This window comes from Oncorhynchus nerka, linkage group LG27 (genome assembly GCF_034236695.1).
Source record: "Oncorhynchus nerka isolate Pitt River linkage group LG27, Oner_Uvic_2.0, whole genome shotgun sequence".
NCBI lineage: Eukaryota > Metazoa > Chordata > Actinopteri > Salmoniformes > Salmonidae > Oncorhynchus > Oncorhynchus nerka.
In genome coordinates, this window is record NC_088422.1 from 28585600 (window position 1) to 28603408 (window position 17809).

The window sequence follows — 17809 nt, forward strand, 5'->3', positions numbered from 1 at the left end:
ATGTCCATCCAACCCAGAAAGGGAATGTCAGTGCCATTGGCTGCCCTCAGATCTAGTTTCTCTGTATTGCCCATGATGGCTGCCAGTGGTCTAATTTGTGTTGCGTGACAAACTATGTTTTCTCCATTCCTCACTTATGATGGATACCTGAGCCCCTGTGTCCCATAGTGCTAGGGTCTACACCCTCCATATAACACCACACTTGACATTTTTTTCCAATGAGCTGTGCTATATTACAATGTCCTGTGGTAGCTGGGGTAGTTGGCCCCCATTCTCTCTGTGTCATGGGACAGTCTTGCGGGCAGTCTTACATGTATGTTGGTGCTGTTTCCAATGATCCTGTTGGCACACTTTGGAACAATAGGCAGCTTTATGACACAATGAACACAACTTAAACTCTAAGGTTCTCTACCTTTGCACTGCAGCCACTGCAACACTGGATGGAACTAGATGTATCTGAGGTCACTCCACGTTCCATGGTTGTGACCCCAGGCATCCCCGATGGATGTGCGTTGCCCTACATCCTACTGCCTACTGTCCAATGGCTATCACTGCCACATTTGTAGCAATGATGGCAGGTCTCCCTGTTGGTTGGACTTGGTTTTCTGTTGGAGCGATTCCTAAGTGAACTGTCACTCTGGCCCTGCACTGACTGTACTAATGAGGCTACCTGACAGGGCAGTTCTTTGATTGCTTCGTTTGCATACATTTTACTCAGGAGAGGATTGTAATTTCCTTTGTTTTCGGACTGTGGTCTGTGAGGGCTCTGCCTGTGCACATTCCTCTCCGCTATCCCCATTATCCTCACTCTGTACTGCGTTCACTCGTGTGGGTGTGAACGTGGAATCCAGGCCTTTTGCATGAGTTCACTTTCATTGCCCTGGGCAATTTACATTTTCTCAAGCAACAGTTCATCACTGGTGTTAATATTCTGGAGGTGCATTCTCATCTCTGCCCTGACATCATCATTTGTTAATCCTGTAACAATGGCCTGCATGCATTGGCTCTTGACTAACTCTGTCACATATTTCAGTCCTGATTGGGCACGAGCTGAGGCTGATAACACTATCTGTCTCAGGTCAACGACTCGGACTAGGAAGTCCAAGGCAGACTCTCCCGGCTCTTGTGTTGCTTTCGTCAACTTGTGATACAGTTCAGTAACATCCTTCTTGCATAATGTGTCCTCAAGATTTGCCTTAGTGAGTAGAGTGTCATGTCTGTTTTTCCCTCCAGATAACTCACAGCTCTGATTATTGCTGCTTCTACTGCTTCTACTGCTTCCTTTATTTCTTTATTTCACATGGGCTTCACCAGAGTACCCCCTAGTGGCTGGAATACAACTGTATTAAGCCCCTTACACCTTCACTTGGCTTTCAGCAGCACCTTCTCCATAACTGCATGCTTCTGCTCAACTGTCACATCTTCATTAATGTCCCTTCCCCCGAAGGCTACTCCTAAGGGCACTTGGATATCAGGTATAAAAAGTAAAAACAAACTTTATTTTTGAAAAAGAAGTTTATATTATGATGTTGATCAAGTTGAAGGAGTTGGAACCTTTATTCTTATATTATTAGCTAGCTAGTTAACTATCAAGGACATTATCAGTACAATTCACTTAAATTAAAGGGTGAATCAATAAGGGAATAGAAAAAGATGATAAGAGGATAATATAACTTCACTTAGAAGGAGCCTCCCTTGTTTGAACAGGTAAATGGCAATAGCACCCTCAAAGGATGGCTTCTGCTCTGTCAAACTGGCCACCTCTGCCAAATTGTAGTGAAAAAGTTGGCTAGCACTATATACCGTGCTATGTCTTGAAGTGTAAGTTGACTGGCTAGCTAGATGTATGAGCACTGATCCAGCTGGTTAGCTATAAAATAATGTTAAATTAGTGTAGAACTACCTGAGTTACAAGCTCAGCTGTTTAACATATAGCTAGCTCATCCAGCTGAAAGCTAGCTTGCTACTTACGTCAAAGTTTGCACACGTGGGACTATTGTTTACACGTCCTTCATAGGATCCTTGGGACTTTGCAACTCTGACATTAGAAAATTGATATGTAGGCATCATGGTAAAAAAAAAAAAAAACAACAACAGCCAGGCTAATCCATTCCCTCAGGTTTTTAAAAATCTATTCCCTCTGCTTTTTAAAACCATTCCCTCAGATGGTCGGCCTGATGTCATGTACACGGTTCCAGAGTTGTATGATACACATGATTACTTGTGTGGTGCATGTGTCACAGGAGGACATAAGCAGCTGCGAGGACCAGTGTGTCCACCGTCACGACATAGCTTGTGATGAGGAGGTGTACACCCTGTGCTCCTACATCATTGCAGAGAACAATCTTCCTGTTCCTGCAGGTGCATACATGACCCTTGACCTCTACCTCATGCTAAGAGAAGAGCTGAAGGTACTTTTAAACCTCTGAGAGTCCATGGTGGGATGCTTGACTGAGACTGTAGGCCTATTTAATTCTCCCTCTACCACTCATAAATACAGTGTACTAGGTATTTACGAGTCATTATTTGAGAATCAATGGATAAGAATTGTGTCTTGAAGTAACAGTACATGTTCAAATTTTCAGACAAAATATAATAAATGTCTCCTCTGAACAGTTAATGTTGAGATGTGTCTGTCAAATTCTGTGAAGCATTTATTTGGGCTGCAATTTCTGAGGCTGGTAACTCTAATGAACTTATCCCCTGCAGCAAAGGTATCTCTGGGTATTCGTTTCCTGTGGCGGACCTCATGAGAACCAGTTTTGTCATAGCACTTGATGGTTTTTGGGACTGCACTTGAAGAAACTTTGAAAGTTCTTGAAATGTTCTGATTGGCTCCAATGCATTAAGGAAAGAAATTCCACAAATGAACTTTAAACAAGGCACACCTGTTAGTTGAAATGCATTCCAGGTGACTACCTCATGAAGCTGGTTGAGAGAATACCAAGAGTGTGCAAAGCTGTCATCAAGGCAAACGGTGGCTACTTTGAAGAATCTCAAATATAAAATATGTTTTGATTTGTTTAACACTTTTGGTTACTACAAGATTCCATGTGTTATTTCATAGTTTTGATTTCTCCACTATTATTCTACAACGTCGAAAATAGTAAACAACTGGTACTCTATATGTTGGTGTCAAAGAAGGGTGGATAAGAATTTGGTGTATGGAAAGTTACTGAATGAGACAAGGGGAAGTGCAGAAAGTTCATATTCTGTTCCTAAGGAGGGATGTAAATGGCAACAGTCTAGTTTCAGTTCCTGAAAAGGCAGGCCAGCTGCGGAACTAGGGAGGAGCGGGGAATTCGGCTCAAGGTCAAGTCAACAGATGAAGTGAGAAGAAACCTCTGAGAGAGGGGCCAGATGGGCCCACCACAACAAGCCTCCTACTACAGTCCTATCTCACACGCATACACTTCCATACCCACGAAGGTTCTAGCATCAGGCAGGGCCATGACAACACCAGTGAGAGGAACCAATTAAGTTCCTGCCTAGCAACAGAGATGTATTGCCTGTCTAGATGTGTAAGGAGTTGACCCTGCCTAGTAAGAGGTTATACATATTTGTGATTGTGTAATCATGCTTTGTCTTTGCAGCTGTATGAACCAGTGGGTGAAAAAACTTGCTTTGAGCTTTTTCTAGTTGTCCGTTTTAGTTTTTACTCTGTTTGTTCAGAACCCAACACAAGCTTTCGTCGCCGGATGAGGAAACATTGACGATTCTGCTGTACTTGGTTCTGTTATTGTTCCCTGTGGAGATAGAGGAAGCTGCCATGAGAGTTTCATTTGCTGCACGATGGGTTTTTTTGCTGGAAAGATATCGTCTTAACATTTTTACTTTTCTGAGTTCGTACTGTTTGACTAATGAAGTAGTGGATCTAGCTCTTGGTGAATTCAAAATCATTGACATGCCCTAGTTAACTTTTTCCACAGTTTTGCCACAGTAGCTGTCTTTGGTGCCTTTAATTGTCTTGTCCCACCACTTTTTTCTCTCTGACTTGGCAGAATGAGTTGAATCCAACTTTTTCCAGCCATCCAATTTGGAAAGTAAGCTCTGTTTTCTTAGCTTTGGACTTTCCACAAAGTTTTGCTGACTTCTCATGACTTTTATTTCTGTGTTAAACTTTTTCCATAAGCCTTTCTGCTGCTTTGGACACACTGGATCCCTGGAGTACGGCCACTTCTCTTTTGCAGTACTGCCTTACGGTAATACGATCATGAACTCTGGGCACGTATTTTGGGAGTTCGGCATCCATCATGACCTCGACTACAGTGCAGTTAATCTGAAAACAAAGATATTTTTTTCCATGCATCATAAGCCTAGATTTCTCATCCAGAACGCCGCAGCCCGTCTGGTGTTCAACCTTCCCAAGTTCTCTCACGTCACCCCGCTCCTCCGCTCTCTCCACTGGCTTCCAGTTGAAGCTCGCATCCGCTACAAGACCATGGTGCTTGCCTACGGAGCTGTGAGGGGAACGGCACCTCAGTACCTCCAGGCTCTGATCAGGCCCTACACCCAAACAAGGGCACTGCGTTCATCCACCTCTGGCCTGCTCGCCTCCCTACCACTGAGGAAGTACAGTTCCGCGCAGCCCAGTCAAAACTGTTCGCTGCTCTGGCCCCCCAATGGTGGAACAAACTCCCTCACGACGCCAGGACAGCGGAGTCAATCACCACCTTCCGGAGACACCTGAAACCCCACCTCTTTCAGGAATACCTAGGATAGGATAAAGTAATCCTTCTCATCCCCCCCCCTTAAAAGATTTAGATGCACTATTGTAAAGTGGCTGTTCCACTGGATGTCTTAAGGTGAACGCACCAATTTGTAAGTCGCTCTGGATAAGAGCGTCTGCTAAATGACTTAAATGTTAAATGTAAATTTATTTGTTGATTTACAGTGCATTCGGAAAGTATTCAGACCCCTTGACTTTTTCTACATTTTGTTACGTTACAGCCTTATTCTAAAATAGATTATATAATCTACACACAATACCCCCTAATGACAGAGAAAAAACAGGTTTAGACATTATTGCAAATGTTGAATTTTTTTTAAACATTCTTTTTTATCATCCTTGAGATGTTTCTACAACTTGATTGGAGTAAACCTGTGATTGGACATGATTTGGAAAGGCACACACCTGTCTATATAAGGTCCCACAGTTGACAGTGCATGTCAGAGCAAAAACCAAGCCATGACGTCAAAAGAATAGTCCATAGAATTCCGAGACAGGATTGTGTCGAGGCACAGATCTGCGGAAGGGTAACAAAAAATGTCTTCAGCTTTGAAGGTCCCCAAGAACAGAGTGGCCTCCATCATTCTTAAATGGAAGAAGTTTGGAACCACCAAGACTCTTCCTAGAGTTGGCCGCCCGGCAAAACTGAGCAATCCCAGGCAGGGACTCTGAGAATAGTCAGGATTGAGGGAAAGATGAATGGAGCAAAGTACAGAGAGATCCTTGATGAAAACCTGCTCCAGAGCGCTCAGGACCTCAGACTGGGGCAAAGGTTCACCTTCCAACAGGACAATGACCCTAAGCACACAGCCAAGACAACGCAGGAGTGGCTTTGGGACAAGTTTCTAAATGTCCGTGAGTGGCCCAGCCAGAGCCCGGACTTGAACCCGATCTAACATCTCTGGAGAGACCTGCAAATAGCTTTGCAGCTACGCTCCCCATACAACCTGACAGAGCTTGAGAGGATCTGCAGATAAGAATGGGAGAAACTCCCCAAATACAGGTGTGCCAAGCTTGTAGCTTCATACCTAACAGGACTCGAGGCTGTAATCGCTGCCAAAGGTGTTTCAAAAAAGTACTGAGTAAAGGGTCTGAATACTTATGTAAATGTGATATTTCCACTTTTTAATTGTAATAAATGTGTTTAAAACCTGTTTTTGCTTTGTCATTTTGGTGTGTTGTGTGTAGATTGATACGGGAAAAAGTCAAGGGGTCTGAATTCTTTCTGAATACACTGTATCTGTCATTGTTTGTATTTACAGGGCAGCTGTTACATTCGCCGATAGGCAGCCTTGCGGTAATATGACTGCCTTTAGTGGCTTTAATATCTATTTTATTTTGTGAAGCTCTTCAGCTGTTAATGGTTAGATTAATGGACAACATTCTTCTGATGTACCTGATTTATATGGCTAGAATGTTGTTGCGACGAGACACTTTTCTTTGATGCTTTGAACTGCATTTATTAGTAATTTAATTTCGTTACAACTTTTGGCAATTACAAAAGCTTATGAATTCATTGCTTTTATAGTATTACAATATATTATTGAGACAAACTCATTTACTGCCTTTTTTACTGCCTTTTCAGAACCATGGCTGATATGGCTGACTTTATAGTTAACATGAGTCTACTCTCCCAGGCTGTGTCACAGCTGAACGTCACCGGGAGCGGCGTTAAATTGGCACAGCGTCGTCCGAGTTGGTGGTTGACCTGTTGCGCTCTAGCAACTCCTTGTGGCGGACCGGGCGTCTGTAAACTGACTTCAGTCGCCAGCTGGATTGGTAAGGCTGGCTTCCGGGTTAAGTGAGCAGTGTGTCAAGGACCAGTGCGGCTTGGCAGGGTCGTGCTTCGAAGGACGCATGGCTCTCAACCTTCTCTTCCGAGTCCATAGGGAAGTTTCAACTTCGGGACAAGATCTTAACTATCAATTGGATATCATGAAATTTGGGAGAAAAGGAGGTAAAAGTAACACAAATACATACAGTATATAAAATAATAAAAAATAACATGAGTCTACTCCAGACTCTGTGGATTTGTGTAGCTCTAAGAACAGCGTTCTCCTTTAGTAAACTTTCTGTAAGGTTCTATATTTATTTTCTTAGTCAACCTTGTGTTCTGTTTCATTGTGTTCTTGAACGTAGTCCTGTTTCTTTGTGTTCTTGAACATAGCCCTTTCTTTCATTTTTGTTAATTGATTTCACCTGTGTTAGTTACTCATTTAGTCTCATCAGCTCCTTATTTAGTTCAGTTCATTCTGTTTGTGCCTTTGTGAGGTATTGTTCGTTTTGACTCTACTAGGCCTTTTCCTAGCTCGTTTGTGAGAACCAGTTCTCGCCTCCAGTCCTAGTTTTGATTCAACTGCCTGTTTGCCTACCTGTGTATGACCATTGCCTGCCTGTGACCACGATTCCTGCCTTCTGTGAAGGTGAAATAAACACCTGCCACGCTCTGCATGTGAATCTACACCTTTTTCTCCCTTGGTATTCATTACACTTTCAGGCTTAATAATTTCAATAACCTGAAAAGTCAGGACCCTCGCTACCTGTCATAACCAAATTATGCATGTTTGTGATGCAAACGAAGGACACTATGCACAAACTCTGATGTATGCCACATGAACAACATGAACAGCGTCATCTGTTGGATCATTTTAAGATCAAATCATGAAATAGCAGTGTAACATGACAATGGTTCAGGTTATTGGAAAGATTTGCATGCTCCTTACTGTACTGCTGATTTGTAAATACTGAGCACAACCATGCAGAGAACCATGCACAGAACACAACTTTCGCCACCCAGAAAGAAATTTGCTTGCTATAGAGCCATCATGATTTGATTCAGGCAAATGCCTAGATGTGTTTATGATTGTTTCATTGTCAGAGGCAGAAATGAATAATTTCTTGGACTCGAGGCTTCAGTGCTAACAGGTGCAATGAATGTCAATGATACACTCTCATCCCTGCACTATAGCTATTTTGTTATAAAACCAATAAAAGTTAGCAACGACATTGCCAGGCCTACCTTTTCATTGACGATGGTCTGTACAAGATCCTCATCCACCCCTTGTTGATCTCTCAAAAAGCGCAAGAATTCCTGACTCTGCTCCATCTTAGCTAGCCTATACTCCAGAGGATAGAGGAGGCAGACTCTGGTTAGCTAAGTATCCTAGCCTGGCTATCAGCTAAATCAAATAAAATGTTATGGGTCACATACACATGGTTAGCAGATGTTATTGCGAGTGTAGCGAAATGCTTGTGCTTCTAGTTCTGACAGTGCAGTAATATCTAACAAGTAATCTAACAATTCCACAACTAACCAATACACACAAATCTAAGTAAAGGGATGTAATAAGAAAATATACAGTGGGAAGAAAAAGTATGTGAACCCTTTAGAATTACCTTGTTTAGTGTTTTACGTATTGTAGACTCATCAACAGAGATGTTAGCATCTTCCAGAGATTTTTGTAAGTCTTTAGCTGACAGTCTAGGATTATTCTTAACCTCATTGAGCATTCGGCGCTGTGCTCTTGCAGTCGTCGTTGCAGGACGGCAACTCCTAGGGAGAGTAGCAACAGTACTGAAATTTCTAAATTTATAGACCATTTGTCTTACCGTGGACTAACTTTTAGAGATACTTTTGTAACCCTTTCCAGCTTTATGCAAGGCAACAATTCTTAATCTTGGGTTTTCTGAGATCTCTTTTGTTTGAGGCAAGGTTCACATCAGGCAAAGTTTTTTCAAATTTTGTGAGTGTTTTTAATGGGGCAGTGCAGCTCTAACCAAAATCTCCAATTTATTTTGATTTCACCTTTATTTAACCAGGAAAGTTAGTTGAGAACAAGTTCTCATTTACAACTGCGACCTGGCCTAAATAAAGCAAAGCAGTGCGACACAAACAACAACACAGAGTTACACATGGAATAAACAAGCGTACAATCAATAACACAATAGAAAAAAAGTATGTCTATATACAGTGTGTGCAAATGGCTTGAGGAGGTAAGGCAATAAATAGGCCATAGTAGCGAAGTAATTACAATTTAGCAAATTAACACTGGAGTGATAGATAAGCAGATGGTGATGTGCAAGTAGAAATACTGGTGTGCAAAATAGCAGAAAAGTAAATAAAAACAATATGGTAAGTTAGTTGAGGTAGGTAGATTGGGTGGGCTATTTACAGATGGGCTATGTACAGCTGCAGCAATCAGTTATCTGCTCAGATAGCTGATGTTTAAAGTTAGTGAGGGAAATATAAGTCTCCAGCTTCAGCGATTTTTGCAATTCGTTCCAGTCATTGGCAGCAGAGAACTGGAAGGAAAGGCGGACAAAAGAGGTGTTGGCTTTGGGGATGACCAGTGAGATATACCTGCTGGAGCACGTACTATGGGTGGGTGTTGCTATCGTGACCAGTGAGCTGAGATAAGGCGGAGCATTACCTAGCATAGACTTATAGATGACCTGGAGCCAGTGGGTCTGGCGACAAATATGTAGCGAGGGCCAGCCGACTAGAGCATACAGGTCACAGTGGTGGGTGGTATAATGGGCTTTGGTGTCAAAACGGATGGCACTATGATAGACTGCATCCCGTTTGCTGAGTAGAGTATCGGAAGCTATTTTGTAAATGACATCGCGGAAGTCGAGGATCGGTAGGACTGTCAGTTTTACGAGGGTATGTTTGGCGGAATGAGCGAAGGAGGCTTTGTTGCGAAATAGGAAGCCGATTCTAGATTTAATTTTGGATTGGTGATGTTTACATCCTAGCCAGACACCTAGGTATTTGCAGTTGTAAACATATTCTAAGTCAGAACCGTCCAGAGTAGTGTCATGAAGTTGGCCTGGGGATAGGTTTATGACAGTCATAAATACCTCTTCCCCCTTTTTCCCTCTCTACCCTGCTGATATTACATTTGCAAACCCCTTGGTTAACATAGAGATTCTGGGAACATCAGAAGGTGGGGGGAAATGAACTATATTCTGGTAATCCGACCAATTGAACATATGCGGTGGTACTTAATGAATATGATGTCAGTTCGGTTGTCATCTGAGACATTCTCATCAATGATAAGATGACATAAACTCTACAGTGGAAAGTCTACACATCAGAGTTATCGGATTCACATGGAATTGTTGTTCAATTTAAATGTTTGAATATGAAATTATTTGTGATGTGATGAAATGTGATTTTAGCTTCTAAAATGTGATAATTGGGTTTTCATAAGGTTAGGGTTCTGCTAAATCAGTGGCCCGTCCCTATGAAGAGTCATGGGTTATAAAACTTTTCAGACACACCCTTCTCGCTCTACTATATAAAGCCTTGACGACAATATAACCTCCTGTTCCGAGGATGTGAGGACGACGGTCTGATGTCAGAATGGTTCAGAAAATAATTACAGAACGAAGCCAACTTCAGCGTGAGCTTTGGTTGTGAATGGTATGAACTTTGAACTCTTATTCACTACAGAAGTGATACCTCCTAGCCGTTGAGTTAGCAACAGCAGCTGCAAACGAGGGTTAGGAAGGAACAGACAGAGTATCCCATCTATCACACAACGACGTTACTACAACATATCCAATTGACCACCAGAGACATTCTTCAAAGGACTCGGTTGGGCAACACGGCCTTCCATCTACCACCAACCTACCGAAGCGCAGTTCAGAGTAAATATTTATTGCATTTTCCTTTTCCAAATGTAGAATGCATAAAATACTGTATTTACGATAGCACAGCTTCTTCCTTTGGTTCTCAGTCTTCCCGCTCTTTCACTCTTTTGTGTAACAAGCTGTCATATCTGTTCCGCCCGCTAGGGACGTTTTCCTTTATGACGTAATTTGTAATCAAGTTATGATTAATTATGTGTATGTGTAATTCTGTGTGATTAGTTAGGTATTTAGTAAATAAATAATTAAACCCAATTTTGTATTGCTGATTCAACTTGTTAGCCAGGGTTCATGAAGATATCCAATAATTTACAACTTTCAGATGAGACGGAATTAAGGTGACGATTAATGTCATATCACTTAATCCGGCATAGCCAAAGACACGACAGTAGTGATGCTAGTGGTACCCCCACAGTGACTGCCAGAGGTCCGGACAACAGCCCCTCCGATTTGACACTCTGAACTCTGTCTGAGAAGTAGTTGGTGAACCAGGCGAGGCATTAGAGAAACCAAGGCAGTTGAGTCTGCCGATAAGAATCCGGTTATTGACAGAGTCGAAAGTCCTGTCCAGGTCGATGAAGACGGATGCACAGACTGTCTTTTATCGATGGTGGTTATGATATCTTTTAGTACCTTGAGCGTGGCTGAGGTACACCCATGACCAGCTCGGAAACCGGGTTGCAGAGAAGGTAAGGTGGGATTCGAAATGGTCAGTGAACTGTTTATTAACTTGGCTTTCGAAGACTTTAGAAAGGCAGGGCAGGATGGATATAGGATCCAATCTCGTTTCATTGATTCAACTCCAGGTTAGTTGACTCCTGACTCCAATTAGCTTTTTAAGAAGTCATTTGCCTAGGGGTTCACATACTTTTTCCAACCCACACTGTGAATGTTTCAATTATGTAGTCAATATAGACAAGAAAAATACAATAATTTGTGTGTGATTAGTTTAAGCACACTGTGTTTGTCTATTGTTGTGATTTAGATGAAGATCAGATTAAATTTGATGTCAAATTTATTTATAAATCCAGGTAAATCCTAAGGGTTCACATACTTTTTCTTGCCACTGTACATATACATATATGGATGAGCGATGACCGAGAGGCATATAGGCAATAGATGGCGTCTAGTGTGCGCTTTGAACACTCCCAGAGCAAAAAACTCTTTGAATTTAAAATCCGACAATGTTCTGAATTTAGCACAGTCTGGTACTCCAGTGTGCGCTCTGAATTTACTAACCGACAATCTGACAACGCTCTGAATTTATGAACATCCTGGGCGCAATCTGGTACTCCAGATTGAATTTACGAACACACCCCTACTCCTCGGTGTGCGCTCTGAATGATCTGAATTTACGAACACCCTAATATATTCAGGTCGGGAAGTCGGAGCTCTAGAAAGATGCCCGAGGTCCCGACGTAAAATTCCGAGTTGGATGCCTGTTCCAAACTATTTTTTCCAGTGGGAGGTCGTTTTTTTCACGAGTTCCCAGTTATCTCGAGTGCTCTAAAGTCAGATATTTCCGAGTTCCCAGTTGTTTTGAACGCAGCATTACCAAAACAAAGACATGGCGGACAATTTCGCTCGCTCCGAAATTTAAACCAGGGGCCTGTTGCACAAAACTAGGATAAGGGATTAAGCCAGGATATCTTGGTGATCCTGGCTCAATTGATCCGTAATCCGGTTGCACTAAAGATGGATAGGGGGCAGGAGGATATGTTATGGTATAAATTACCATGGAGATTTATTCTGTGGAGCTAGCCTGCTCCAGACCAGGCTAAATTCCAGGATCTATTTAATCTCATCCCTAATGTCAGTCAGCAGTCACCACAAATGGAAACCAATAGTTATTTCACTGCTCACTATACATTGTTATCACATATAACTAGACCCACTGTTATTATTTAAACGTTTGTGATCATTAATTTCAATGATTTTGGATAAATGATTTTTAGATGATGTTGCTATCATTAGATAATTTACAGTTTCCCATAGACTATAAGGCTATATATAAAATGATAGAATATTAGGGCCACAGAGGGGAAAAAAAACACAAGTCATAATATTGTAACCAGTTGTTTTAAAGGAGGACAGTTGTTAAAATGACAGATGTGGGGCATTTCGTGAAATTGTACTTCAGTATGGTTTCATAAACAAAGACATGCTGATGTGCCAGAATATTAAGTATCACATTGTCATAAGTATCAATACAATATGTAGCTTTTCTGCAGAAAGAACCAGCCTCATAAATGTATGACTTTATCCTTTTTCTTCAGTGTGGCCCTAGTACTCTGTCATATAAACAAATACACATTCCATATGAATATAAAAACACAATGTGTAACATTATGTTCCTTTATTGAATAAGGACAAAACAAAGCAGGTAAACCATCAGCTCCTTTCGAAACTGAAGTCACAGTGACTCTACAAGATGGAAAGCACAGAATCCAAGCATATTATACAAAATGATACATACACATTCAAAGGTCTGTATATAACACACCCTGCATGTCTGCACACTAAAATAAATGCAGGACAAATCCATACACATCAACTGAACAGACAAATGAATGGATGCAGTAGCCTCCTGCAGCCTTGTATTACACACAGTATACCGCACAAACATCATAAGAGGCCAAATTCGTCAAAAACGAACCCAAAAAAACCAAATTCCTCTGCCACCGCAGGACATATTTAACCAAAATTGAAAGCACACATACTAACTAAAATAATTCAACACATATTGGTCCCTCAGCAGCCGACCACTGTCGTCATCAGGGAAGATTGCCGGATTGTCCCAGTCCATGGCTGGTGGCACTCTGGGGGCCCTCTCCTTCCTCAGGCAGGCCACATTGTGGAGGACAGCACAAGCCACAGTAATATCACATGCCCTAACAGGGCTGACCCTTAATTTGTGAAGGCAGTGAAAGCGTGCCTTCAGGAGGCCAAAGGTCATTTCAACTCTGGCCCTGGTCCTGGCATGGGCATGGTTGTAGGCCTGCTGTGCTTCCTGGGGTCTGTGAAAGGTGTCAGGAGAAAAGGCTGGCAGCCATACCCCTGTCTCCCAGCAACACACCAGAGAATTCACCTGTCAACACAAAATCTCATCATTACTACCTCATAAACACAGTGATATTCTTGACACAGCCATGATGGTTATAAATAGGAGTTGTGTGGCTTACCTTGTGATAGGCACTGATAGATTTCAGAGGCCCGAAAGATTCTGGAGTCATGGACTGAGCCAGGCCATTTTGCCACAACATTGCTGATCACACAGTCAGCATTGCAGACCATCTGAAATCATAAGATGAGGAATATTACACCAATCAATGCACATCACTGGCAATGCAGAGTGTTCGTCAATGGACAATATCAAAAAGTTATGTTCACCTGAACATTAATGCTGTGAAAGGATTTCCTATTCACAAAATCGGCCTCATGGGCACCTGAGGAGGCTTTTATCCTTATGTGTGTGCAGTCCACTGCACCAATGACATTGGGGAAACCTGTCACACAAAGTAATGAGTATCCTACTATGTGTTAACAGTTGTCCTGTAATTTGTAGATCCTCTTACCTGCAATCCTATAGAACTCCTCTTTGATGTCACAGAGTCTTCTGTGGCCAGGAAGGAGATGAAGACATCTGCTAATGCTTTGATAGCCAGACACACACTCCTTATTGTGCGGCAAATTGTGGCCTTGTTCAGCATCCCCCACTGAGTACAGGAAGGCTCCACTAGCAAAAAAGCGCAAGGCCACACAAACCATTTGCTCCACACACAGTGCATGGCTCCGTGCAGTGCGGTGCTTAATCCTGGGACCCAGTAGTCTGCATAGATACCTGATGCCATCTGCAGAAAACCTGTATCTTTCATATAGATGGTCATCAGGGAAGGCCAGTGGGTCCAACCGGTCCCTGAAGACCCTTTCTCGCCTGAAGGCTCTCCTCAGCACAAGTGCTTCTTCATCCACCACATCTCGCACGAATGGGCATGCCATTGTCAGAGCAGAAAGGAACACACAATTTTGGGCCTTCATATAGGCTAGTGGCCACACCTGGTGCTGGGGGTGGGCAAAAGAGGGCGATGCCTTATAACGATGACTTGGTTGTACTGATTGCTGGGAAAATAAAAAACCTTAGAAAGATGCCACCGTCCTGTGTGCTCACAATAAGAGCTCATATGTCATGGCTCACTTGACTTTACGAGAATATACCTAATTTTTTTATTTTGAGCTGTGTCATCTTCTTGGAGCTGGGGAGGAAAGAAAAATAATGATTAATACATTTGTGTTACAGTTAGCATACAGTGTACATTGAAGGCATATCTCACCTCCCTCTCAAGTTTTTTTATTTCAAGGTCCAGTTTCCTAATTGTCCTCTTTTTTATTTCGGACTCCAGTGCAAGATTTTCCATCTTTTTCTTCTTGTACTGAATGTCTATGTCTGCCAGTTCTATTTGGCGCCGGAGGTGGTTGCCATACAACTTTCTGATAGCTTGTGAGCTCTGTGAACACAATACAATTAGCGCAGCTGGAATTTGGCAGGATGTGGTGTCCTTTTATTAATACGCACTATGTTGCCAGGCTGGTTTTCCCACTGTATAGCATCTGGGTCCTGTAAAAGAAATTAGATTTTTTGATTTTGATGAGGACTCCTCACCATTGTAGAGTAAATAGTACTTTCACAGTCTTAACATGATACCTCATGCCTTCTGGAATCCAGAGAGATGGTCTCCTCCTCATCATCGTCTCCATCATGTGCTGTTGCTGCTGCACTGGGGCCTTCACCCTATCACATTTAATCGGATTCATATTGAAGCTAGTAGACAAGACATGCCAGGCCTACAGTATGCCTTTGATGGAGTACTCACTGGATCAGCATCGTCTGGTGCTTGTGCTGGTGGCTCTAACAGGAACACAGTGCTGCCAGGCACTGCAAGGCAATAGGTAAACCAAAGTCAGACAGTCCAAATTGATTCAATATGAATGTGGTTGTATCCCATGTAGAGATGGAAGGACATACCTTGAATGAAGCGGGTGGCATCTTGGGAGGAACCTATGCTCGTCTCTTTCCCCCAGGGATCCCCTCTAAGACGGGCCTGCCTTTATTTAGCTCCAAGGCCATGTCCTCTGCTGGGGTAAGGTCAGCCTTTGGTGACCCACCACCCGTGCCTTGTCTGTGGGTATTCTTTTTCACTGCTAAAACAGTACAGACAATGTGTGAGCAGGCACCTTCTGGGTACAATATATGCTTGTGCTTTGTTAAATATTAGTCAGGGACCATACCATTCTGCAGAATGTTCTTGTATTTGATTTTGACCTGCTGCCATGTCCGTTTTGGCCCATTCATGTTTAATCTACACACACACACACACACACACACACACACACACACACACACATTTAATGGAGTCACACTGCAAAAAATTACTTGGTATTTTTGTCTTGTTTTCAGTAAAAATATCAAAAAATGTATCATAGCTTTATACAGTGTGATGGAGTTACTTTACACAATCACTCATATCTGCAGTGCATTTCAATTAAAAATTTAACCGTTTCATAATTACAGTACAACTGCATTTTTGGAGATGTGAATTAAATATTTGAATTGTAATTGTGATGTTTCAGCGGAGCGGTGAGTGTGTAATTGTGCACTACTTACGCATTCAGGCGGTCTGCAATACTTTGCCACGCTTTTTCTCTTTGCTTTATCACTGTGGCGGTGTTGCCTTTCTTCTTAATTATATCTTTTACCTCCTCGTATGCCTCCATGAGGATTTGTGCTTCCAACGGGGAAAAATACGCGGCTCTAGTTGCCATGGTAAATCAGTTAATCTGTGATCTGTGGCAGGGTCTATTTGAGTGAGCCGTGAGCGCGCACCTATCCAGGATTGGTTTCACCTGGCTTAATGAATCCGTGTCTGCTCATCCTGGCTTGGTCTTTGTGCAACCAATTAAGCCTGGACGCACATGTTTTGGCTTCATTGAGCTCAGCTGAGTCATTTATCCCGGATGTCTTAATTCTACTTTTGTGCAACAGGCCCCAGTAGTAGCCACCAACTTCAATGACAATAAACATCCAATTGAATTGCGAATCTGACATTCCCGTGCCCCAAGAACATTGTCACCGATGAGCTACAGTGTTTGATTCATATCAGCCGTTTTCTAATAAAACAACTCAGCTAGCTAACAAATGATAATTCGCGACGTTAGCTAGATTTGCGTTGCGAGTTCATAGGGAAATATGCTTCAGGATCAGCGGGTTAGATCTTCCACCATGGGTAACAAAACCAGCTACTAGTTCGTTTTCAGCCACATATGTTCAACTCATAGCTTGTTTATCCAGTGACCACCTCATTTAGAAGGATAGCTACTGACTGAATCGTAGCTAGCTCGCATATTGGCCATGCAGTAAGTAGATAATTGTGAACGCCAAAAGACCGCTATCTAGCCAAAAGATTAGACACAATAATGTATATAAACCTTAAGATTGTAAATGCTATGTATTGGCCATTGAGAGGCTTTGAAGCCACCGTTCGGCTACATTGTCACTCCCCTCCATATTAAAACATTGAGTTCCACAGTATTTCAATTAAAAGTTAAGGACAAAGTACATGTATTTAAGTATTTTTGTTGTTGTAATGAGGACAGTAATCTAAAAATATAATACTTTAAATGAATGTTTAGTGCACATAATATAATGTAACGACTCTGCAGCTCGAGCATGCTTTTGGAGCACAGTCGATAGCGCGCTGGAATTCGGGCTAGTAGGTCGAGGGTTCGAGGCCTACTCCCTGCGTGTTTCCTTGCAATAATTTAAAAGTATGCAAGTATGAATAAATGTGGCAAAAACGAATGTAGATATTAAGAAATGCATTTCTACAGCTTCCAACATATTTTTCTACAACGTCAGTTAGTGCCAAGATGGAGGCACGGAGGCTTCAACACAGCGCCCCCATAACGGTCATCCAGTGTAAATAAATAATTGGTTAGACATAATTACACCATCGGCAACAATAACTGGCGACAAATATTTTCAATTTAGTTTATCCACTGACCACCGCATTTAGGAGGATAGCTAGTTAGCGAGTTCACTGGCCAGGTAGTACACACTAACTAATCGTGGATGCATTACCTATTCTTTGATACATTTGGGTTAACTTTCTTACATAAAGCAACACATACCAGACCGTTTGTGGAAAGGTAAAAATAACAATTAGTGTGCTCGTTATTTTAACGATTGGACAGTTAAACTCAAATAGATTGGTAGGTAGCTGGTGAGGCTTTTATTTCCCAATTAATTTGGTGATCAAGCTGAAGCTGAGTTTCACAATTGGTCGGTGTGGCGTCACGCACTCAAGTAGGCTCAACCAATCACCCATACCCCCGTACCCCGCCTTCTTACGTATCTGCAAGCCCTCCAGGAAG

General features: G+C 42.2%; 1 long non-coding RNA gene across 3 annotated transcripts; it reads right to left on the bottom strand.

Annotated features, from left to right (window-relative positions):
- Window positions 1-13042: 13042 nt before the first annotated feature.
- Window positions 13043-17788, bottom strand: LOC135565294 (uncharacterized). 3 transcript variants are annotated; one of them, XR_010461497.1, is made up of 10 exons: window positions 16044-17788; window positions 15668-15738; window positions 15405-15580; window positions 15253-15314; window positions 15084-15170; window positions 14713-14996; window positions 14597-14634; window positions 13957-14500; window positions 13564-13675; window positions 13043-13469 (listed from the first exon to the last, which is right to left on the bottom strand). It is a non-coding gene; the product is annotated as an uncharacterized LOC135565294 (long non-coding RNA). The 3 variants fall into 3 exon arrangements; XR_010461496.1 differs by having other exon boundaries at window positions 14713-14886; window positions 14955-14996; window positions 15668-17788; XR_010461495.1 differs by having other exon boundaries at window positions 15668-17788.
- Between the last annotated feature and the right edge of the window lie 21 nt (window positions 17789-17809).